The sequence below is a fragment of the Ambystoma mexicanum genome, chromosome 9 (genome assembly GCF_040938575.1).
Source record: "Ambystoma mexicanum isolate Mex_15411 chromosome 9, UKY_AmexF1_1, whole genome shotgun sequence".
In the NCBI taxonomy this organism is placed as follows: Eukaryota; Metazoa; Chordata; class Amphibia; order Caudata; family Ambystomatidae; genus Ambystoma; species Ambystoma mexicanum.
In genome coordinates, this window is record NC_090931.1 from 803,579,534 (window position 1) to 803,595,823 (window position 16,290).

At 45.5% G+C, this 16,290-nt stretch overlaps 1 protein-coding gene across 5 annotated transcripts in view; it reads left to right on the forward strand.

Moving 5' to 3' along the window:
• The window catches only part of NCKAP1 (NCK associated protein 1), a 1,877,983-nt gene that overhangs the window by 1,120,592 nt on the left and 741,101 nt on the right, over positions 1–16,290 (forward strand). The gene's annotated exons all lie outside the window — the stretch shown is intronic.

Genomic DNA, 16,290 nt, shown 5'->3' on the forward strand with positions numbered 1-16,290 from the left:
GCCGGCAACAAAAGCCTTGTACCGCTGCCGTTGGAATACATTCTGCAGCTGGTGTAGGGAAAAGGATGTGGAGCCTTTCCAATGCAATACACCTATGGGGTTATATATTTTTTGTTACATTTATCAGATCTGGGGCTCCAGATTGGAACAATAAAATGTTATTTGTCAGTGCTTTCAATATTCAGGTGCACATCGGAAGAGGTATCTTATTTCAAAATGCTGTTAATCAATTTCTTAAAGGGCTCACTAACATGTTCCCTCCTACACCTTTTCAAGTACTGATTTGGGATCTTAATCATGTGTTGAAATTTCTGATGTGTGCTCCCTTTGAGCCACTCTATTCATGTCCACTAAGACTACTAACTTTCAAAACCTTTCTGTTGTGTTGACATCAGCCCGCAGGGTGAGTGATTTGCAGGCCTTATCTAGTAAGCCTCCATTTACTAATTTTTACAAGGACAAGGTTGTCCTTGGGGTTAAACCTTCTTTTTTGCCAAAAATGTATCAGATTTTCATTTATCCTGGAAAATTGTGCTCCTACATTCTATCTGCCGCCTCATCCTGGCAAGGAAGAGGAAAGTCTACATAGGCTTCATCCCATTTGGGCTTTGAGCTTTTACGTTTCCTGAATAGCGGAAATATGTCAACATGACCAGCTTTTCATTGGGTACACTGGACACAAACTTGGTCTTCCATTTACAAAACAATCTTTGTCCAGATGGATAATTCTTTCTGTTATAGAATGCTACAGATTGGCTTGGAAAGATCCCCCAGAAGGCCTAAGAGCTCATTCCACAAGGGGCATGGCAACATCTTCGGATTTCTGCAAATAGGGCTGCCTATAAATGACATTTGTGCGGCAGCCACTTGGTCTATCATTCACACTTTTATAAAGCGTTACTGTCTGGATACATCCTCTTGCCAGGAAGGAGGATTTGGGAAAGCTGTCCTACCTTCCATGACAATCCATGACAAATCTTAAGTCTGAAAATTCTTACTCCCTCCTCCAAAACCTAACGCTGCTTTGGGAGTCTATCAAAAGATGAAGAATATCTGGGAGGACACAATCTATTTGAAGAACAAGTTACTTATCCTGGTAACGTTCTTTTAACTGGATGCTCCTCCCACATATTCCTCATCGCCCCTCCCACCCTACCCTGCTGTAGAATTTCCAGGCATTACACTTTGTTCTTTCAGAGTCTGGTAATGCCTGGGACTTGCTGATGCTGGTAATTCTACAAGAGGAAGGTTTAAAAACAGAATTGAAGCCAACAGGTGCTGCGTGTGCTATATATACTGACAATGACGTCGACACTGAGATGGAGGCCCTTGAGGGACATAGTCGACCACATCGACGCACAGCACGCTCTGCTGAAAATGTTTTTCGGAAGCAGCTAAAGCTGGTTTGATATCTATCAAAGGATGAGGAATACATGGGAGGAACATTGTCAAAAAAACTTTACATGGGGTAAGTAGTTCTTCTCACTGCTTTCTGCCAAAGTACCAAAACCTCTATGTGCACTTTGCTCACAGAACCCCAGTGAGGCAGGTTGGCTCAGCATCTAGAAGAATGGTATTGCATTACTTCAAATGCATGGGCACTGTGACGATTCACAGGATCTTAAAAACAAGAGTGACCTGTAGTTACCTTCAGGGAAAACTTCTTGCACTCCTCGTAGGGCTAAGCCCTGTTTAACTCAGTAATCGGGTAACTTTTAGAAAGTACCCACTGGCTTTTCATAAACTTCTAAGATGTATTACAATTACCTGTAGGTTATTCAGAAATGCGTGCTTAAGCAATGACAAAAATCACTGCTGGTTCAAGTTTAGTAAAACGTGTATTTAATACAGTTTTTTTCTAAAAAATAATCACTTCAGTGAAACAACACAAATGTATTCACATTTCACATCTATGTGAATACTAGTTTAACTTTCCAGACTCTGTTTCCATACAAATACTCACTGTAGCATTCAACAAAAACATACAAAGAAAGTCAAGAGGACTTCAGCAAGTAAATTATCCACATAAACTCAAATCGTTGTATACACAACAAAAGCCAACACGTTTCAAACTGTTAGTTCATCCTCATGGCATTTGAGAGAAGCGTTCCAAATCCATTTGTTCATCCTGTAGATGCAACATGTTTGTATTTCATTTACTAGAACTCAATCCTTTAATGTCACTATTTTACAATCTATGGGAATGAATAACCCCTAAGAGGGTACTGACCTTTGTCTCTGCATCAATGCAAAGTGCTGTGCATATACCTAATGGGGAAAAACCAGAGGTATACTGGTATAAAAAAACGCCTCCATAGTGCGTAGTCACAAGTTCAGTAAAATTCAATTGAGAAATGGTAATGTCATATACCACCATGGGAAAGAATAGAAGTTTGTACGCACCCTCACCGTGGTACTGGCCACGTGTGCGGAGTAGTGTATGTATGAAGAGCTAATGTATGTTCCTCGTGGACTCGCATGGTACAGAGGGTAAAAGATATATATATACAAGTATTTATAATCCCTTGTTTTGTAACCTAGGTGGTCTATATGTACGTATTGCTTACACCCTTATTACATTCAGTCTTAAAGAGATTAATATGAAGTAGGCGGCTACCTTTCCCCTATTTTTATATAATGTGACACATTCAACCAGTCTAACCCAAACTGTAAAGTCTAGTAAAACACCATAGGAGAGCTGCCTCTTTTGCTAATAAATGCATCCAGACACACATCCCCACTTCTGTCAACGTTAAACAGCACATCGATTAGCCTCCCCGTGCACTGTTTGTATGAAACATTACTACTACGTAAAGTTCTTAAATCTGTGATCTGTTGCCCCACGTTACTCACCAAACTGCAATGTCTGTATACCAGGCGGGTGATCTGTAAATGCTAGAGGAGGTGATGTTGGTTGCTTAGGTGATCACGCGCATGCGTGGATCATCCGGCTTTTCGAGTCTCCATCTTGTTATAGGCCTCATATAGAGGTATAACGTTACAGCCACCATGGTGTCCTTGGCTGTATGTAAAAGTACTGGATGCAAGATCCAAACAATAACTTTCTATACTCCAGACGAATAAACGCGTCTCCATGCATGGGCAGGTTGTTGAGCTTGTCTAAGTGATCACGCACATGCGTAGATCATCCAGGCTTCCCTAGTCTCCATCTTGGTGTGGGCATAATGCGTTATGTCGTTATGGCAACTAAATAACATGAGTCACCTAGTGTGTCGCGAGTATCAAGCACTCTTTCACCTAGGTATTTAAGTACTGTATGAACAATAAAAGAGGCTAAATCTAATTCTGTTACGCTGAACTTGATTATACTTTGTTATCGATGACATGCTCAGTAACGCCCCTAAGTGCAATCATGGAGGAGGGAACAAAGAGGGTACCCCCTGTGCCCCTCCCGTGCACCCTGGGACTTAAAGTGTAATCTTGTTCAAATTGTTCTATGCTCGGGTGTACATATTGGTAGTGGAGGCAAAAACATGGTAACATCTGTGTCTAACATATAGCTGTCTCTCCATAGTATTAGGTTATATAGACCAATTGTGTTGTGCAATTTTCAAAATATTGCTAAGTCATACAGTAATGGCCTAGTTACAATATTCATAGTAAGGGAAAGTACAAACGAGTCATAAAGACATATGCAAAAAACTTTAACCATGCACCATCTCGCAGCAAGAACCGCTCACAATCTGATTCCTAGTTAGCTCATTCTTTGCTCAAACTAAGGCAACGGCAGTATTTAAAAAGGCCATTTTCGTGATTCATAGTAGATGAATGTCAATTCCGTCTCGTAGGTGAATACTCACTCACAATCTGTTCCATATCGCAAAGTGTATTAGACAAAGCACATTAAATCAAAATCACAATTCATGCCTTTGGGAGCCAATGAATCCAACCTGTCTATCCAAGCTATTTCTCTCTGTTGTAATCTCTTCTGTAAATTACCTACGCTTGGCCCAAGTATGATTGATTGATTTATTTCTAGTATTACTTGTTTTAGTTGCGCCAATGTTTGGCAGCGTTCTTTAAAATGTGCTGCTACAGATTTTGTGTTTTGTGTCCTGATATTGGATTTATGCTCCGTCCATCTGAGCTTTGCTTTTCGAGTAGTCATCCCAACGTAGTACAGCCCACATGGGCATTTTAATGCATAAACCACATTGGTGACGTCACAGGTACAAGAATGTTGAAGTTAGATGTTTTTTCCTATATACGGGTGTGTGATCTTAGTTCCTGTTATGATGTTGCCACATTGTTGACAGTTGTGGCATGGTTGAGTGCTGCAGTGTTTATTGGATCTTGTCACGTCTCCCCAGGTGGGAACCTTTGTCTGTGAGGCTAGGGAGGTGAGCCCGCTACGCAACAGTTCCCCTAGGGGTGGCGGTCAGTGGGAACCCGTTTGGGGACAAGGACTCACGTTCGGTAAAAGAACTCCCTGCCCCACTTTGCTATGAACCCCTCAGACCATCACTGCCTCAGAAGACACAACCTGAACAGACCACGTTTTGTATTGTAATCCAACTTCCAATATTGGAACCCAGCACAAGTCCACTGAGAAGTAGAGTGGAGGAGTAATGCTGATCACTCCTCCATGGCAAATAGAATACTGTGAAGAGTAGGAATTATGGAGTAAGAAAGAACACTCCAGGTAAAGAGAAGAAGGACAAAGATCCTCCACTGGGTTGGACCGAGCTCTGATGCATAAAAAGCAAAGGAGGACTTGCATTAGGAGGTTGTGTTCACCAAGCAGTTGAAGCCCGGGAACCTCGAGCCTGGGAGAGAGAAGCCAGGGCATTCCAGGAGGTCCTTGGTTTAGAGGATGTGGAGAACGAAGAAGGAAAGTGGTGCAGGAGCTGACAGGAATCAGACGTGTGTGTGTGTGTGTGTGTGTGTGTGTGTGTGTGTGTGTGTGGCAAGCATCGCCATGTGGTGGCGTAACCTCGAGGAGGTGGACCGTGCGGTTCGACAACGACGCAGAGACCATCCCACAGAATACTCTGCGGAGCCACGGAGAGTGAAGCAAAGAAGTAAAGGGAAGGCGCTGTAAGCGTTTATCGACACAGCGTGATCCCGACACCACAGGAAGAACCGATGACATCAATCCGACAAGCTAGAGGTAACGGGAACGGCAGGAGACCCAAGAGGAGCCACAGGCAGGGGCTAAACACCAGAGAGTATTGTGAATACCGAGAGATTCATTATACTGATCCCGGTAACTGTGAAAGTAGCAACAAGTATAAAGAATACCTAGAGACTCCTCCTCCTCTCGTTAACCATAAAAAGCAGCAGAATACATAACGAATACTGAGAGACTCATCATGCTCGTCTCCGTTACTCTTTGCTGCTGTCACAATTACTAATACCAAGGGGCTCTCATTCGTGTCCCAGTAACTGTGAAAACAGCAGAGCATATAACGAACACAGTGAATACAAAAGTCATAAAGATAGTGAAGAAAATCAACAAAAAACTGGTAATACTTTTCTCAGTGTTTGGGAAGATCAAGATATAAATAAAGAGCAACAGAAGAACCATCATGTTGGTTCCCATCAATGGAAGTACTTAGAAGATGACAAAGTGGTAAAAAAGAAACCGGGGACACTGGTCTGTGTGGAATGAGAGACTGTGAAACCAGTGCAATTGAGAAAGCCATTGTTGAAAGGAATTCCAGAGTAGTAAAGGCCAAGACCCTCGAGTGGGGAAACAAGGAACTGTAAATAAGTCAAGACAAGGGGATACCTTCGACGGTGGTAGAGTCCCCTTGAGGAATTAAAGGAACTGATTAACTATGTTACAAGGAACTATCTCAAAATAGACTATTAAGGCTGAGAAGTCCTGTCTTGGAGAAGGGAAGTCCTTCTCCTGGAACCACTTTTTTTTGTTTCGTTGGTTGATACAACCATTAGTAGGGTCAGCTTAAGGTCATTTTTGGGCAGACTATTTTGATTTGGACTACCTCACTGATGGGCACCCTAGTCGGATTTCAGTTAGGTAGATCAATCCCCTTTTTGGTAGGAATAGATAGACGTTTTGGTTTTTATTTGAATACAATCACAGGTAGAAATGCCACCTCTTTCTTCTGATCGACCACAGCACTTTCGACAGTATCCCAAGGATACTGTCTGCCATTTCTGTAAAGGCCTCCGGATTGTCCTCAGAGCTAGTAGTCTCTTTGGGGTACCAGATCCGCTCCTTCTACCTCCCTGTAGAAAGGTGTTGTGGAAAGGGTACCTGTGGCAGAGCAATACCAAGGTTGGTACTCCACCTATTTTTTGGTTCCCAAGAAAAATGGAGGTCTGCGACCCATCTTGGACCCAAGATGCTTGAGCAAGTTCCTCAGGCGGGACACATTCAAGATGGTCACTCTCTTGCAGTTCCTCCAGGCCCTTCAGCTCCAGGTTTGGATGGTGTCATTTGACCTTCAGAATGCTTATTTTCATTTGCTTATAAATTGCAAGCACAGAAAATGCCAGAGGGTCGCCATTGGCAGTTTTCATTATCAATTTCGAGTACTGCTTTTCGGGCTCACCTCCGCCCCCAGGGTTTTCACCAAGTTGAGGGCGGTGGTGGTGGCAGCAAATCTAAGGAGGGGAGGTATTCACTTCCCTACCTAGACGATTGGCAATCCCATTAACTCCACACATTACCCAGTCACTCCACTCCACCTCCAATACTTCCTTAAAGACCAGACATTTGTATTTTTGACATAGAGCCGAAACATAGAGCTGAAACCAACCAAGCAGATGAGGAAGAACATCAGAAGCGTGAAGATTACACCTTCAAGTACTGCCACAAAGGTGGCTCACCAGAAATCATGAAGAGTGCTCCGCGATCATGCACTACAGATGTTGGCGATAATCAAAGGCAGGACCAGTCATACATAAAGAAGACTGAAGATGGACTCAATGTGGTATTCAAGGAGCGAGGAACCCAGGAAATTAGAATCCAGATAGAATCAGGCGGAGCAGCATACGCTGGTGGGACGCTGCAAGAGTCGACCAGGGATTCTGCAGGAGCAGACCCCTCTGCCCGTCCTGGAAAGAAGAGCAGTGACGTAACCTTGCCAAGGTGGTCTGACGGGTACCACAGAGATGCAGAGATTGCATGTGGAAGATCCATGAGATTGACGTGGAGCCTACTGGTGGAAGGAGAAGGCGCCTTGAAGCAGCAGAGTGAAGGATCCATCCCTGTAAGAATCAGATCAGTGCCTGACCCCACATGAAGGTAAAAGGGGGCACGGGAGGCCCAGTGGGGACACAAAGGGACCCACTAACAGGGAAAGCATCTGGCGAACCCTGACAAGATCTGGGACTTTGTTGAGAACCATGCAAAGTGTGAGTGAAGTTGAAAGCATTGAGAAATAAATATATAGAGTCACACCAGGAGAAGGTGGTCCTTCTCCTGGACCCAATCTGGAGTTCTGATAAAGACGCCAGGGTAAGCAAGTAATTCCCCCTGGCATCGTTGTGAAGTGTACCAAATCATACCAGTGGAAGGGAGTCATTCCCCCTGATTCTATTGAAGAGTAGAACGAGCTGCACCAGGAGTAGGGAGCCATTCTCCTAGAATTAGTGTTGTGCAAGGACTGGGTGAAACCCGCAAGACTGGGGTACAGAGTCCTTCCCCCTAGTAACTTTGATTCGAGAGCACAATCTTTTTAACATTACACAAGAAGAAGGGAGCCATTCTCCTTAAAGAAGGAACTTTGAGTTAGTTCAGCTTTTAGTTATGTGTGAGGGTTAGAGGTAGGTTTTGACACAAGACGGTGGAATACGTACTAGACAGGCATTCTGACAGAAACTTTTAGTAATAGCTTTGAGCAGGGAAGGGAAACCCCTCTTAGAAGTAAGGGATAGTAAGCCCCCTTTTCAAACAGAAATAAAAGCCTATTACCAAAACCATGCCACCTTTGTGTCAGTTTCCTTCTTCAAAACCCTTACAGTGGCTACCATGAACGGTAACTGACGGGGTTATCCATCTTTAAACGTGCGCCAGAGCAATGCTCTTACTTTAAGATGCCAATTGTTGTTCAATTCCTAAAGGTATTTAAACCTGGTATTAACCTTTTTAATGGGAGCTCCATTTAAACCGCTCCATTCCTGCCCACTCATGTTATCACTTCGGCCCGCAGAGTGAGTGAGCTGCAAGCTTTGTCATGTAAACCTCCTTTTACAATATTTTCCAAGGAGAAGGTAGCCTTGAGGGTTGCCCCTCCTTCTTTCCCAAGGTGGTGTCTGAATTCCACCTGACTCAAAAGATTACATTGCCAGCATTTTATCCACCCCCTTGCTTGAGGAGGAAGAGAGGTTACATTGGCAAATGTCAGGCAAGATTACCAACTTTTTGTTGAGTATACTAGCCATAGGCTAGGCCAGGCAGTGACTAAACAAACTGTGTCACACTGGATCATTCTGTGCATTTCGGTATGTTACTCTGTAGCTGGGAAAGGTGTTCCTGAAAATCTCAAGGCATGTTCCACCAGAGGGTTTGCTACCTTGTTAACTCTCCAAAGTGGTGTACTAGTGCAGGACGTTTGTAATGCTGCAACTTCGTCCTCTTTCCCACCTTTTAAACACGTTACTGTTTGTGCACTATGTAGGGTCATGATGCGTGGAAGAACGATTATGCACAACATCAACCAATAGTGGCAAAAAATCCACTTTGCCCACCCCCAACACTGTTATTGGAGTCTATCAAAGATGACAAATCTGTGGGAGGACAAAATCCATTAGAAGAACCAATTACTTACCCCTGGTGAGAGGTGTTCCTCTCACAGATTCCTCATTGCCCTACTTCTGACTGTGGGTGCATTTTTTAATATGCTTCTCTTTCAACCCCCATGTGGGTTTTATTAATCCTCATGTCTGCTGTGCAGAAAGAGGGAAAAACTATAACTGAGGCAACGGGCGCAGTGTGTGTGGTTTATACCATCATCGACATCCTGTCCTAGTGTGGGAAAGGAAACCATTGAGGGACATCGACATGATGCCGCACAGCACCCTCTGCTGTTGAAACATTTCTGTGTCTGCAAGCAGGATATTGGTATATCAAAGATGAGGAATCCCTGGGAGGAACATTACCAGTGGTAAGTAATTTGATCTTGTTTGTCTCTGAAATGGTGGCACAGGTAAGCTATTGATCTCTTCCCTCTTTCTCCTTGACTCCCTGTGAGCTCTTTCACTCTTCCACCCCTCGCCTATTTTGGCATGTAGACATTTTTTTTACATCTTTTCTGATCAGAGTCTGAATCTGTTCTGGGGTTTCCCCTTCTCTTTCTTTGGCCCCTTAAAGTCTGGCATTACACATCTTTTTCTTATTTTCTCTATCATCTAGTTTGATTTCCGTTTTCTTGCTCTGTTTCACCAAATCGAGTACTCTCTATCGCATCTCCAACATAACTGTGGATAACTGGTTATTAGTCAGTCCTCTACTTTTCCCATCTTTTTTTTCAGTTCTGATATTGATTGTTGCACTTCTGACCGCATCGCTCTAAACTCTCCTAAAATGTTGTTTGTCTTGTTTTATGGCCAAGTCAGCATGCCTTTCTTTCACCTCCTTTTCAGACTTTGTTTTCCTAGTAGGTAGTTTGGTGCTTGCAGTGAGTGTGGGCATTTGTAGGCTCTCAATTTTACCTGACACTTGGTTGACATATGTTTACGTTCCCCCTTTTAATCCGGGGACTTTCTCCAATGGTTCTTTTTTCTCTATAGATGTCTCCCAGCCTCTGATCAGAGTGCATCAGGTCAGCGCAAATCCTTAGTACAGACCCACTTATTCTCTTGCATGCCTTCTTTGTTTCAGCAAGGAGCTATATTTCCTGCTGGGCATACCTTATTTCTGTGGACTCACTTTACCAACTTCTTCACCCTGGTTGATGTGAGGGGACCCTAGGGATCACTGCAGTGCAATAGCTTTGCTTCTTCCTAGATCTTTTGTTCATTTATTATGTTCTCTTACCTCTCTCCATAACTTTGGTCCATTTGCTCTCCCTTGGGGCGAGAAATCCATTGTGGGTCTTCGTGCCTGCTAGAACTAGGGGGAGGAAGGTCTTCACCCTCCACCTCCCCCACCCTGTGCTGCCTTTCTTGTCCACAGGAGCTGCTCCAGTTTTCCTCTGAAGCCTATATGTAGCCGAACAGCTCTGTACTCTCCCCTTTCTGTCTCAGGTCTCCGGCTCATCCATTGAAGCCCTCTTCTGTGAGGGCTTGGTCTCTGGTACCTCTCCTCTTCATTGCACCACCCTGCACCTGTTCTCCATCACCCATTAGCCTTCTGGTTTCTTATGCCGTGACCTGCGGAGGCAGGGGAAGGGGCTTCTCCCTCTACCTTTTCACCTCAGGGTGCTGCTCTGATCGCCCGTTAGGGCATATGCGTCCTGGCCACGGCTGAGCTGGGTGTACCTTCGCTCTCGCTTCTCGAGCTAATCAGCTTCCGACTCTTCCTGGCGAAGCCATCTCCTTCAAGGGTTCCGCTCTGGCGCCTCTTTTCCACAGACCCCACACGGCCCGACACCAGCATCTCGCCCATATGCAGGTTCCGTTGCTCGAGCCTTCTGTGCCTTCCTCAGCTGCGGGCCGACTATCGGCTCCTCTGCTGCTCTGCAGGATTAGGAGGGGGTGGGCATAAAATCACTGGTGTTCAAATTGGGATGCAGGGTCTTCTCTGGGGGCAAGGACTCCAATATGAGGGGTTCAGTTATGGAGCTCTCTTACCAGGCAACCATCTTGGCTACTCCTCCTAGTGTTATATGGTCAGAGGGTATTTTAAGGTACTAGAAATCTACAGGAATCCACTATTCCTTTTAGAACCACTTTGTCATGCTATGTAGGTTACCATCACAGCACACTCTTCAGACCAAAGGTGAGTTACCTTAGGTTCATTAAAGTCCCAATCACCAGTTTCCTTATGACATATTCCTTTCTGTGAATGTCTTAGAGGTGATAGCTCTCCCATCCGTTTACCTTCCTGTAAAGACTAGTAGGGGGTGTCTGTACTTCTGCTCTCTTTATGGTAGAGGAGAGGCACAGAAGACCCCAGCCAAGATTCTCTATAAGGTAGCAATGGACGAGCAATCAAGGCCTAGCTTCTTAGGAGGTGATGCAGGCTGGTTCTTAAGTACAGTGTAGTCCCTGAACCCCCACAAAGGAATGTCCACACACTGTATTACTGAAAACAGTCTTTATATAATTAATATTCAAAGGTATGTACACAATCACAATAACGCACTTTGTACTTGGAAGTCAATAATGATAAATATATACAATTCTAAAGTGGTACCACTAATGTTATCGAATCTCATTAAAGTGCATCAACTGTACGGTTAAAATGTCACACAGAATAATAACGAGGAAACCAGCAATAGAGATAGGCAGGAACGTAAGATGGTTGAAACAATAGGCAGAATGCTGACCCCTACCGCTAGGCACAGTCCTGTGTGGAGATCCCCCCACCTGGGCAACCTGTAAAATAAGGATATATCGCACAAGCCCAGTCCATATGTTCAATAGTCTCACTTCTTCCTTATTAAGGTTTTACCCCACCCCCCCACAATGTACCTGGTGGAGTAGAGTTCTCTGACGATGCGTCGACCGATCCTTCTTGAGTGCCTCCCTTTCAGGCGGGAGCCGCGGATCGTCGATAGGTGTCGGGGAACTTGGCGTTCGGTGTCGGGGAATCGACGGCCCTTCTTGAGTGCCCTCCCTTTAAGGCGGGAGTCACGGGTCGTCGAACGTCCGACGGTGAACAAGGTGAACTACGGCAGGGAAGTGGCAGCTTCGTTCCTAGCGGTGCTCGTCGACGGCAGAGCGTTGGCGTCCTGCAAGGAAGAGGCGTGCGGGGCACCTCGGTGACGATAGTTCTGGACCGCAAAGAGATGATGAAGAACTGTGGCCCAGCAAGGGGGTCGAGTCGTCGGCGTCTCTGTGGTCATAGGGTGGCGGGAAACCCACCGGTGGATGCTCCTCGGCGCGTCTACGGTCAGGCCTTCTCCAGCGGGAGACAAGCGGGTGACGATGCAGACGAGAGCGTCCGATGATCAATTGAAGTTCTTAGGCAAATGGTAGCACGGCAGCTCCGGTCGGCGATGGCGGTCCTCTACAGTGACGGACAACAGTCAGAGTGCTTCTCCTTGGAGTTCCGCAGCAGTCCCTGTATCGGGTCGGCAGCCTGTCGAAGGTCTGTCTACCAGGGAGCGTTGGCAAAGATCAGCGGTGCACGATGGTCCCTCGTAGCTCGGGAAGAGGGCGCCTTACCAGGTCCTCTCTGGGTCAGTCCTTGGAGGCACAGCAGCTTTCAGATTGTGAAGAAGAGCCACAGCAATTCTCCTCGTCCAGCAGGGCTTCAAGGTCAAGCGTCAGTTACTCGTAGTGGACTTCAGCTTCTGAAAACGATTCCTAGCAGTGAGAGGTCCCCAGATATACTGTTGATCTCGCATTCATTCTGCTGGGTCACACTCAAGCATCCAATCACGACTACGGGCATTCATGCAGGCAGGCAGCCAATCAGGCACACAAGGTATTCAGGCCATTCACTTCTCTCCAGACACTCACAACAAGTTATGTTTATTGGGACAAGTACCGAGCCATTCAACACTCCAAGCTGCATTCATACCGGTTTCGGGCAGGGATGTCTCAGTCATTGTGTCAACCACCAGATACTAGACACCCACAACACAGAATGCATACTCGTCACACACTCCATTCCCCCAGGTCCCACCCACAGGAGGTACCCACAACATACATCACCGGGAAGGCTCCAGCTAGTCTGGCCGGGCCTTCACAACACCACCATATATGGCATTTCCACCCAACAGCCAGTCAGGGGGAAGGGACAGAGTCAGGGCTTCCCAGGACTTTGGGAAAACAGGGTAATGGGTAATAGAAAGCAAGAGGCCACCGGGGCCATCTTGTTTTCCATCAGGAATCAACGGATCCCAATGGCAGGGCCGGGGTATCCCAAAATGGAGGATACTCTGCACACCTGTCAAACTCAGCATGAAGCTGCCACCAGCCCCTACCCTGCTCTGCGGGCCACCCACAGGTGCCCAAAAACATACACTAGGGGCACAGGGTTGTACCCCCACCCATGGGTGCCATAGGGGTATCCCACAGGTCCGTTCACCAAACCAAAAGAGAGAGAGCTGCACCGCCAGGAGTCCCACATGAACTCCTGCACAGAAAACACGACAGAACACACGATGAACAGCAGTAAAGGACAAGGATACGGAGGCCCTGTCCCTCCGATGCATTTCCAGCATCACACTTCCCTTTTGAAACAAGAGACAACCTCCGAATGTACAGAACCACAGCAATGTTATCAAACGAGGAGGCACCCATTCTCGAAATTCTTCCCATGTGCTCTCCAAAATCAAATGATGCTCATGCTGGCCCATTTAATTGTTTCTGGAAAAACCTAGAGAGTCTTGTCTCCCTTTTTTCCAAACTTGAATATAACCGATATGGCATTGTTTATTTCCATTTAAAATTGTAAGTGCGTTAAATGTGTCTTGAATTGGCAGGAACCCACTCTCAAGGGAACTGCTTTTTTGGACTGAAAGTGCTAATTTCTTTGACTTCCCTCATTTCCTCCCTTCTTGCCAAATAGTCTAAGTTCTATGGGGGCACGACCTGTTTCTTGTGGCTCCTTGTTGGAAAAATCTATATTGATTCTTTCACTTGTGTGTCCTGACAGTAGGTGGGGTTCACCTTAAGTCTGAAAAGGAGGTACAGGTCCTTCCCTGTTGCCGTCAGCCACTAAGCTTAGCCATTGTGTTCCTCAAGAACTAGATGATAGCCATTTGGTATTGGTCCAGGCAAACGTGCAAACTCTCAAAGCTGTGAGCAATCACTCTACAAGAGACAATTATAATAGTAAGAGGCTCAGGCCTTGCCATTCTTAATGACCTTTTCCTCCTACAAATTCTTCCTAATATGAAACCTGCTCCAGAGGCATACTGGATCCTGAGCCCACAAGTAGCTATCGGAGCAATGCCATTCACACTTTTGCCATGGCATTGTCACTACTAGCCCTGGAAGTGATGTTGCAATTATACATATTGGTCCGGCTGTGCTCGCTTACCAGAGTTCTTTTTGTTCTGTGTACCACAAAGAATTAGGGCCATTTTGGTTGTCTGTGTTGGACCTCGTTCAGCATACTTCCCAAGCTTTCTATGCTCTGCCGTTTGCTGCTAGTTTGTTTGAATAATTGTCAAGACCCAGCATTACCCCTCAGTGATCAATCTTTGGGCATGTGTTGCTGTCACCTGCACAACAGACTTTGGCTTCAGAGAGGACCACTTTGGGCTGCCTCCTGAGGCATTGCTGGCTCTTAGATCCATACAGTCTCTGGCCCTGCATGCATTAGAACCTATAGATCGCACTAACCCTGTGCTGAACCTTATACACTTAGGATGACCTTGGTCTTCGGTCTCTAGACAGGTCAGTAGCCCCTGGAGCTCTATTATGTTATGGCTCACGTCCCTTTTGCTACCATTGGTACCATCGCCACAGTGACAGAGTATCGCTACACCACCTGGTAGCTGTAAAATATATATATTTTTTTTAAACGTGTTTTTATTAGTTTCATTGATGTGCAATACAAAAGAAAAAGGAAGAAACATTTCAAACATCCCCACCCCAAACCTCCCCCGCCCCCACAGTCCCTCTTGCCAGAAGTAGAGTATGTCTTTGTTTTTTGGATCGAGTTCCGTTAGGTTCACAATATGTCGAAGATTCTAATCTTGTGCGGGCACCATTGTGCCATATAGTCACTTTGTAGGTAAGTCATTACTGGACCCATTCCTATTTGAATGCATCCTGATCCCCCTGGATCCTGTATGTTACCCATTCTAGTGCTACAAAACTCAAGACTTTCTGCAGCCAATCTTGGGTCGTGGGTACTGACTGTTGTTTCTAGCGTTGCACGATCACCAGCCACGCTGCTACCAGTAGGATCATGAAACCCCGTTTTCGCATCTTTGTGAGTATTTTCGACCCCGGGTCCCACATCCCACACATCCAGATCTTATCCTACATCCGCTCCTCTCCCCGCCACATCTCTTGCATTTGGTTCATCACCCCCACCCAGAACGCTGCAAGACTGGGCAGTCCCACCAAATGTGTATTCAGTTCCCCACTGCGTTGCATTCCCTCCAACATTGATCCGACGCTTGGCGGAACATTACATGGATCCTTTCTGCCATATAATGCCATTGTAGGAGCATCTTGATCCACATTTCCCTCACCTGAACGGAGCAAGTTAGTTTTGTGATCGCTCTCCATAGGTACTCCCAGTGTCTTCTTGGAATGGTCACCCCCAAAGTTCTTTCCCCATTTCCTCTTGTAGTTCCATTGAACAAGCTCTTCTTGGTCATTCATATATCTATAAAGATTTGACACCAATCTTTTTGAGCCTGTGTGAGTCGTTATATATTTTTCAAATGGTGTCAACTGTCTTGTAGCCATCTCCTTTATTGCTGGGGTAATTGACCAGTGTTTTATTTGATTATCTTTATACTGATCACTCTCCATCAGGCCTATATCTTGAACACATTCCTCAAAAGACTGAAGAGTCTCTCCCTGGTACATATCCCGTATCTTTTGGCAACCCACTCTTTCCCATTTTCTAAATGCCCCGTTTTCCATCCCAGGCTGAAATTCCGGGTTTCCAAACATTGGGCAGAACGAAGGTGGTTTCTCTGTCAGCACCCCACGTTCAATTGCCAAGTCCCATACTTCCACCCCTACACCAACTAGAACACTAATCATAACATTAGGGTGTCTATTTAGTTTATTCAGCCACATAAGTCCCGAGAGTGATGATCCCGCTATCGCTCTGTCCTGTCCATACTTTATGGCTAACCATTCCCTCATGACCCGCAACTGAGCTGCCTCATAATATCTGTAAAAATGGGGGAAGGCTAGCCCACCCCTGTTTTTTCGAGCCGTTAATGTAGACCTTGCTATCCAATATATAACACTCTGGCCTTATTGAGGGATCTAAAGAAAGTCTTTGGGATCCTAATGAGTAGTGCCTGAAAGTAGTATATGAGTTTCGGTAATGCCACCATCTTTACTGTTGTTATTCTCCCCAGATTTCTGCGGGTTTTGCCAAAAGTTTTCCCAGAAGGTATAAAACCAGATTGGTTCTGCCCTATTCATTTCGGTAATAAGTGTGTTAGCTTATTTGCGAATATCTTTGTGTACAATTTTGCGTCTAGGTTTATTAACGCTATAGGGCGGTAATATCCTGGCAGTGTTGGGTCCTTCCCCTGCTTATGG